This window comes from Limulus polyphemus, unplaced genomic scaffold (genome assembly GCF_000517525.1).
Source record: "Limulus polyphemus unplaced genomic scaffold, Limulus_polyphemus-2.1.2 Scaffold1677, whole genome shotgun sequence".
NCBI lineage: Eukaryota > Metazoa > Arthropoda > Merostomata > Xiphosura > Limulidae > Limulus > Limulus polyphemus.
Genome location: NW_013667287.1, coordinates 180,971 through 190,598, shown reverse-complemented (window position 1 = coordinate 190,598; position 9,628 = coordinate 180,971). Strand labels below are relative to the sequence as shown.

At 35.2% G+C, this 9,628-nt stretch overlaps 1 long non-coding RNA gene across 1 annotated transcript in view; it reads right to left on the bottom strand.

The window, feature by feature from the left end:
- LOC111087047 overlaps positions 1-1,403 on the bottom strand; it is a 48,467-nt gene extending 47,064 nt beyond the window's left edge. The window contains exon 1 of the long non-coding RNA XR_002611769.1: positions 1,275-1,403. This is a non-coding gene — a long non-coding RNA (uncharacterized LOC111087047). The remainder of the gene's footprint in view (positions 1-1,274) is intronic.
- Between the last annotated feature and the right edge of the window lie 8,225 nt (positions 1,404-9,628).

The window sequence follows — 9,628 nt, the reverse complement described above, 5'->3', positions numbered from 1 at the left end:
TACTCTTTTACCAACGAATAGTGGGATTGACCGTCACATTATAACGCCCCCACGGCTGAAAGGGCAAGCATGTTTGGTGTGACGGGGATTTGAACCCGCGACCCGCAGATTGCGAGTCGAGTACCCTAACCACCTGGCCATGCTTGACAGATTTATCAACCTTTCAAAGTTTCGGAGAAGTATTTTGAGACATTTAAGTTATGGGCACTATACACTGTGAATAAATGAGTAGGTTTTTAACTAAATGGATTTTTAGATGAGTAGGTTTTTAACTAAATGGATTTTTAGACACTTAATTTTGGCATACAGGTTATAAAACTGAAGAAACAACTTAAGGAATTCGTAATCTTTTTTTTAAAATACTAAACAAAAATTAGGAAGTTTGAAAAAGAAAAAGCGACACTTGTGACAGTCATGCTGTGTATATTTTCCATCTGCCGACTCTAGCTTCATCGCTTTAATGTAACTGTATGTTTCTATCTGTATATTGGGCCCGGCATGGCCAGGTGGTTAAGGCGATCGACTCGCAATCTGAGGGTCGCGGGTCAGACTCCTCGTCCCACCAAACATGCTCGCCCTTTCAGTAGTGGGAACATTATAATGTGACGGTCAATTCCACTATTCGTTGTTAAAAGAGTAGCCCAAGAGTTGGCGGTGGATGGTGATGACAAGCTGCCTTCCCTCTAGTCTTTCACTGCTAAATTAGGGACGGCTAGCGCAGATAGCCCTCGTGTAGCTTTGCGCGAAATTCAAAAAACAAACAAACTATTTGTATATACAAATTGGTCTTAATAGATCTGTAAATCACAGGCTAAGTTATCAATTAAACTAAATCGCTAACAAGATACTTATTCTAATGTGACGTCACTAGACTCTTTGAAGCTTTAAACAAGCATAAAAAACATGAATTGCATGCTAGTTCAGTTTTACTTCTTCCGCTTTTACGCTACATTATAATTAACTGCTATAGCAACATATGTTACTATTACAAAGCCTCTAATATTATAGATTTAACTTATAATAATAAGAAAGGAACATAATTGTCTCCATAAATAATACACAACTGGAAGGAGTTTTGATATCATTGCCATTAATAGTAACGTTCGATGAGAGCCAACAACCTACTTTGATCAAAACTAAAAATCAACCCGGTAATGAGTAAAGCTAATTAAATACACTTTTATTACTTATAAAGAAAGCATTGTTTCATCAGTTGGGTACACTTGCTGTTAATGATATTTTCAGCTGTAAATCCAAACTAGATAGTTTCATACCTTTATCGTTCAAGAGTTGAAGAACATTCCACATTTTAATCAATGTGTAACACAGTGCATGAAGGTAGAGAGTAAGAGTACATTTCAGAAGTGAGTCGCCTCCACAGGTTCAAGGGTAGTAGCTTCAACAGTTAGGTTATACAGCACAGGCACGTGGATGGTACTTGCAATCTGAAACAGTCGCACAGTGTAAGCACCAAATCTATGAAAATCACCAATCCAGAAAGCATCTTTGGTTAACTACCTTACGATGTCTACGGTCTCATAAAGAATGCCGCTAGGATGTAACTCGAATCTTTCTTGGCAACTTTTTTTTTGCACCTGGTATGGATCCTGCTGTTCTGTTTTCAGTCTGTGAGATGCGAGCACGAATAGCGGGGCAAGACTTGGGCAGAGCCGGCCACCGCGCGGCGGGATGCCGCTTTGGGTCTAAGGTGGCAGGGGGCTATCCTGCTGTTCAGAACATCGTGCACTGGTTCTGGTCCTCCCAATGTTTGTTGGTTAAACATTGTGTTGGGAAGTTTGGGCAACAGACGAGTATCATTGTTTTCAATAACTGTACTTTTTACTGATGTATATCGAAGTATATTTAAATATTAATTCCACTAAATAGTATAGCAACAAAACCTCACATGAAGTAGAATTATCGTAATAATGTAAACATTCCCGTACGAGTTAAAGAAGAAAATGGTTAAAAAACATAAACTTACGAACGTATAACCAACCGTATAGACAGTCATGCGTAGGTTATAATAGGATGTGGTCACGCAATAAGAAAAAACTCACGTAATGAGTGATATACAAGTTAGAATAAAAAGTTAGCATACAAATACAGACATCATGTAACAATGGGTACACTGCTAACCAATTAAAATACGTCTAATAATAAAGATGAAGACGGATGACAAAACACAAAACATTTTATTGCATTAGTTAACAAATATCTTTGTAACACTATTTTCAGATCTCGCTGAAGATGAAACAAATGTATATTCCAAAACGTTCGAACCTTGTAAATAAAATATTTTGGTTTTGTCAACATATTTCATCTTTATTATTAAGTTACAATGAAAAATGTTCGTATTAATGCAGGCATCACGTCACAATGGGTACACTGCTAACAAGATACAATGAAGTCTAATAATAAAGATGAAGACGTTGACAAAATATAAAGGCCATTAACCTGACTCAGTGTAGGATTATTTTGGTGTTTTTAAGCATTGAGTTTCACTGTTTAATACTGAATCCTCTTATCAGGCGGATTTGTGACCAACCACATGCATGAGAAGCTATCCAGCCACCTGTCTTAAAATGACTTGCAGAATGGCTAAACAGTGTTCTCCAAGAAATGTGAACTGTCAATAATCTATGGAAAAATGTTTAACTCCTCAATATAAGCCTGTGTTACTGGTGATCTCAACCTGGCCACTTGCCAGTCAGAATGAACAGGAATGATTTTTCTCTAGGCAGGTGAAACAACTAAAATAAAGACTAGTCGAGTTTTTTTGTAAAGGTTTGAATAGGTCCAAGCTTTGAGTACATCGACCAAAGAGCAAGCAGTCCAATACCTCATTCCAAACTTAATAAACTTGTACTGGCTGTAGTCAATTCGATTAATTTGAAGAATACCATCATGGATCAACTGTAACAACCCTCCACCTTTCCACTGAATGATATCTGGCCAGCTTCCTAATTCAGGCATATCTTCCCCATTGCTCCTAAAATAAAGTAATAAGCCATCACTGGCTTTCAGGAAGGATTTAAATCATGAGCCAATGAATTATTTTCGCAAATGCAACTGGCAGCCTATCAAACTTTAGATCAGAATTGTTTTTCATTGTTAATAATTTAAAGGCAGAAGGAAACCAAAGGACATCAAGGAGACAACATCAGGTAAAGACGAAGACTGAATGGGAAAGAAGGCTCATCGACCAGCATTGCTCTTTTGGATTTCTGGCAAGCACAGTGAGAATTTGATACACAAAGGAAAGTCAAGATTGGGTATAAAACGATGTTTATCGAACACTATGTATTGTGGCCATTTATGGCTTGCTGATCTGCAGAATCAGAGATGACCAACATTTCATCGGAGGTAAGTTGAAGTGACAGAGCCTTTACCACGTGTATCTTCCTGTGAATTTACTGTGTCAGGTGATCAGGACTCGAACAAAAGTTCACAAAATTCCTTATCCATCAATATTAGCAGCATACCCAACAAAAATCACCAATCAGCATAAGATCAAGAAACCTAAAGAAGTGTATCTCCAATTTTTCCTATTGTTATAACTAAGTGAACACATCTCAGACAGGTTGGAGTTAAAAAAGAAAGTTAAGAAATAATCTATGAAGACTTAACCATAGCATGAGCTTGAGTCAAGAAGTACTCGGGATAACTCCCAACTTACTGCAGATGTTGAGCCATCACTCCACAGTACGACTTCTTAGCCCAGCATTCTATGAACATTAGTACTTGTGTGTCTGACAAGGAAGATAGACAACACTAAACGAATAGTTTCTATTCAAAGAATAGGTGGTGAAAAAAACTAATAACTTATATGTGTGTGCGTGTGTATGTATGTGTGTGAGTGTGTATGTATCTGTATATGTGCGTGTATGTGTGTGAGTGTGTATGTATCTGTATATGTGCGTGTATGTGTGTGAGTGTGTATGTATCTGTGTATGTGCGTGTATGTGTGTCAGTGTGTATGTATGTGTGAGTGTATATGTATGGTATACGTGCGTGTATGTGTGTGTGAGTGTATATGTATGGTATACGTGCGTGTATGTGTGTGTGTGAGTGTATATGTATGGTATACGTGCGTGTATGTGTGTGTGTGAGTGTATATGTATGGTATACGTGCGTGTATGTGTGTGAGTGTGTATGTATGGTATACGTGCGTGTATGTGTGTGTGTGAGTGTATATGTATGGTATACGTGCGTGTATGTGTGTGAGTGTGTATGTATGGTATACGTGCGTGTATGTGTGTGTATTTATGGTATACGTGCATGTATGTGTCCTTCAAGTGGATACCGGAAGGTAGGTAGGACTTTCAATACCGAAAACGATTAGAAGTAGAACTATAAGATAATGACTCTGTGGGTTGTAGTAGTTTTATAATTCCTATTGTAACTCAGAATATATCCTGAAGTTAACACAGATGTTATTTAACATATAATGTTTATTTTTGCATTCTAATTTCGAGGGATAAGACATTAACGATAGCTGTTAAATTTTAAATTTAAATTCCCATGATTTATTGTACATTTGATTAGAATTTGAGGATTGGCACTAGAAAAAGGACGATCTGTGATTTAGGGGGCTTAAAAAGTATTATTTTTTGAGTCTAAATTTGTAATCACTTCGTCGTTTTTATGTTTTTTAGCCAATAATTATTAATTTGGCTCCAAAAAAAAAAGACATTGGTTTTAAAATCACAGTTGAAAACTATTTACATAAAAAATGGTGAGTAACCATCCTCAACGCCACAACCTGTTAATGTTATACCTGTCACCAGTTGATCTCTCACTGTACATAACTGTTACAAAACTATTGTATTCTTCTGATTATAACTGAGTTTTCTAAAAGCCTGGATTATCAGTGACTTTTTAAAATGAGGGTAATCAACAAGTGTAAAAATGAACTGTTGTCATTTGTTTTTTGTAAATTTCTTGCGTGTATATATATGTCTAAATTACATTTATATAAACATTTAATAAACATTATCTAAAACATTTAATTACTTTCTTTCGCGCAATATGTTAGCTGAAGAGTATCAAAAATAAATGAAGTTGTGGCAGTGATAATAGCGTGTAAACTCGTGCTTCGCGCACTAAGCGTGTTTAAACTTTAGGCCTAATTATTAATTTTTAGACGCCTATTGGAATATGTACTGAGATGTAGTGGTATTGTGTTATTCATAAACCATGGAAAGGTAAAGAATTAACTTAATATGCTTCTTTGTGAGTTTGTTTGTGTTACTGAAGTAATTGTCTTTAAAAGTTGATATTATAAACGTTGTAGTTTTGCACTCGTATAGAACAATGTACGTTCAACGTCGTTCACTTTTGCACTTGTATAAACGTAAAAGTACCATTGCACAATTAGCCAATAGGAATATTGGGTTTCCATCTGACTAGCATGCATCTATGTACGAGCTGACTGACACATGTTGTTATTTTAATTACATAAATGCAGATATGTCCATCTATTGTTTTGTATGAGGAACTGGCCTGAAGTATCTTCGATGAAATTCTGTAGAGTGTCTCAGAAGGACCCCCTCCAAAAACCAAAGTGTATATGGATAACCAATCTAATAGTTCGAGGTTGGCAACCATTTCATTTTTTACTCCGTGAGGTCGTCACCATACGAAAGTGGCGTTAAAGGCCGAGCGTAGCACAAGCACTATCTTCGATAAATAGTTCATGTGTTGCGAATCAATATTGTGGAAAGGGTGGTTTACACTCCCATTACGGCATTACCTTTTAAGCCCGGTATTGCCGGATTTCTTTGCTACTTTAAAATATTAAACATTTTGGTTCTGAAAATTCGTTAGACATTCCGGTTATTTAGCTATATAGGTATATATATAAAACCTTAGAGTTTCAAATAAAAACTGCCCTTGAAATTACTTGGAAACCCCAAAAACTTTGAATTGCGGCATCTAAGATCAATTTTCCAAACTGAATTGTTGTTATTAATACTCTGTGATTTCAATTAGGATCCATTTTTCAGGCAGTGAGTTTACCTTCAAGTTAAATGAAGAATTATATTTTTTAAGACATTGATATTATATACGAACTTGGTGTACAGCTTCTATATATCCTCCTTTCAATGCTTAAACTCACTACCAATTACAGCATGTTTTTTTCTTCTGATGACGAGGAAACCACTTTTAGAAAATTGTTTGTTTTAATTATGCACAAAGCTACACAAGGGCTATCTTTACTCTGCCCACCACGGGTATAGAAACCCGGTTTCTAGCGTTGTAAGTCCACAGACATACCGCTGTGCCACTGGGGGCCTTTTAGAAAATAAAGTTTAGAGACGGCTTGAATGAGTAATTAAATAAATATTATTAGCGAATGTACAACGTTTCGACAAGCTTTTGTCGTCATCGGGTACCTTCTTTTTGATCACGTCGTTAATCCGCGTTTGTTTTCGTGGCAACTGAAACTATGGAAAAATGTATTTATGTAATAACTTCTACCGGAAGAGCTGCTAAACTTCTCCAATAAAATCGACAATTAACAATAAATAGTCTTAATTATGAGTAACATGGAAACAACAAGAAACTTTTACGATCACTCTGCCTTCGGTTATCAGTTGAGTAGTATCCTTGCTGTTAGCGGGGTTTTCGGCCCTTAACCCAAGAACACCAGAGCGAAATTGGGTATGCTGAGCGATTTACTAATTAATTTTATATTATTTATCAATCTAGAGAATACTATAAATAACTAAAATTATTAAGTATAATAATGTAAATTACTACAAATTACAAAAACACATACAATCTTACGTCTTGTTTAGTATGTGACATGTTCCAGCTATATGTCCACAGAACAATAATACAGTCCGTCTCAATCCATTACAGAGTGACTTTGCTAAAGAAAGTCTCTCCAGCGGCCAGAGTTATTTTGTCATTGATTTATTTTCTTATTAATATGTCATGTTCCATTAATTTTTACATGTATATCAGAATCCTGGGTAATATTGTGGCTAAATTAGTGTTATCGAAACAAAATTTACCTAATTCTTCAAATGAGTCGAGCGTGGTCTAATGGTTAGCATACCCAGACTGTGAATTCATGGTTCGCGTCTCGTTGGACTAAAACTCCCTCCGCACTTTGGATCCAAGGGTGCGCTATAAGACAAGAATTAGCGGTGGATGTTGTTGACTAGTTGTCTTCTCTCCAGTCTCGCAACAGTTCAAAATTAAGGACAGCTATGTTCAGTTACCTCTTGTGTAGCTTTATTCGAACATTCTAAATCAAGAACAATTTATTAAAATGTTTTGTAGTCTTTGCATTACTCTTACTGAGCTATGGAGAGTAATTAAAATCCCATCAAGCACCAGTGTAACATGGGATTTAAAGTTGATGGTCATATCGTGTCAATTTTATTTTCAGTTTCTGTTTAATATCTGAATAACATTGTGATAAAAGGACAATTATCTTGCTGTGTATAAGGTCACTAACTTTTTATCTCTCGTCTTCTTTAAAATCATGATCATAGAAGAAGTCCACACCATGACCAAATATCTGGTGAGAATTGAAGCGAAAGAAAGTCATGGAAGATATACGTTGAAATTTCTTTTAATAAAGTGTTTTTAAAATAAAAACTATTCTTACTCCTTTTTAATTTGGACATCGAATATAGTAATACCTCATAGAAGTGTGGCCAAAACCTTAAAATGATTGTATATTTAGTGAAATCCAAACTGCATACAGTTTTGTTGGAACCTGCTAAAACAATGTATTGAAAGTATATACTGTACTCGTGCATCTTAAACTATTCATTCAAGAATGTAGTGAGTTTTATTTAAAACTACTTGGCCATTTGGTTTGAATTTCGTGCAAAGGTTCACGAGGATTATCTGCGTAATTTAGAATTGATAGACTAGAAGGAAGGTTACTCTTCTACCAACGAATAGATTAACCGTCACATTATAACTCCCCCACTGCTGAAAGGGCGGGCATGTTTGGTAAAGGGGATTCGAACCCGCGACCCTCAGATTTGCCTTCGAAATTTATTTTTGGGAATATCAGGAATCTTAGTTAAATTTACCTATTGAGTTTCGTATCGCAACGTATAAGGAATTTACATTAACTTTACCTAACTTTTGTATATCAAACTTTGAGAAAAATCTCAATCAAATTTTCCTATCGAATTCCGTGTTTCAAAATGTAACTAATCTTAATTAAACTTGTATACTAAGTTTTCTTTATTAAAATTTCGATTAATTTTGCCTGTTGAATTTTATAATTCAAAATGTGAGAAATTTTAATTAAATTAGTCTGCTGAGTATGAACCTTAAAATATTGTAAGTTTAAACTTGTCAGGCAAGTTTTCCTGACTTGTGGTGAGTATCAAAGATAAAGTGATTATTTTTTTTTGATTACATAGGTTACGCTGGTGATAGATATAAATGGTGTTGAAAACATGTATAAAGTTGTACTAAGCAACCAAGAATATTATTGGCTTATACTAATTGATTTATCAAATGGAATGTTTCGTAAGAATTTCCTCCTTAATTTTCTGTGTCGACAACATACCTACATATTCAAGGTTTGTATCTTCGTAAATACAAAATTAAGATTATTGAAGCTGAAAAAAAAAACAGTCGTAATTTTGACACCAAAGGTCCACCAGTTGATCAGCGGTAAGTTCACGCATTAAAATCCGGGGTTTGATTTCCCGTAGACAGAGCGTAAATACCTAATTGTGTAGCTTTGCGCTGAAATAAACAAAGGCATCGATATGAGATTAAAATAATTTGTTTTAAAAAGACAGAGAGTTGTGGTTTCATGTTAAAAAAGACAGAGAGTTGTGGTTTCATGTTAAAAAAGACAGAGAGTTGTGGTTTCATGTTAAAAAAGACAGAGAGTTGTGGTTTCATGTTAAAAAAGACAGAGTTGTGGTTTCTTGTTAAAAAAGGCAGAGAGTTGTGGTTTCATGTTAAAAAAGACAGAGAGTTGTGGTTTCTTGATAAAAAAGTAATTAAATACTGCTAATTTTCATTTTCTTAACCAATGTATTCTGTTATACCGATAAGATTAGAAAACGAAAATTAGTCGAATAAAAATGTCTCGTATATTTCAATTGTGAAATGTTGCAAAGTATTACTGGTTATATACCACGTGCACTAGATAAAGGATATATAACTGAAAACTAATTTGTTTAAAGAAATAATTTAGAGACTAAAAAGTTATGCCTATATTGCATGGTGCGATTCGTTCTTATACTAATAACTCTTTCATTTGTGCAATTAGCTAACCCTTAATGTAAACAAGAAAACGAATAACTTCAAGCATGGATATATCAGATTAAACTATACAAATCTCTCTACTCTCCATTCGTAGCCCGATTCTGGGTATTTTACAGGCATGCCGGTTGGGTGATGATTTACACCAGGTAGTAGTGCAGTGGATTAATCAAATGATAGCTAATGTCTCACTTTTAAAAGATATAAAACGAAAGCGTGACAGGTTATCACAGTTTTGAAACACTTGACACCTTTAATGTTCAGATGTCGCAGGAAAACCGAATATAGATGGCAGCACTGATAAAGGAAACATATAGTAATGTTCCTTATCTCCGAACACGGGCCTAAAACAGAGAACATTGGCAGAGAT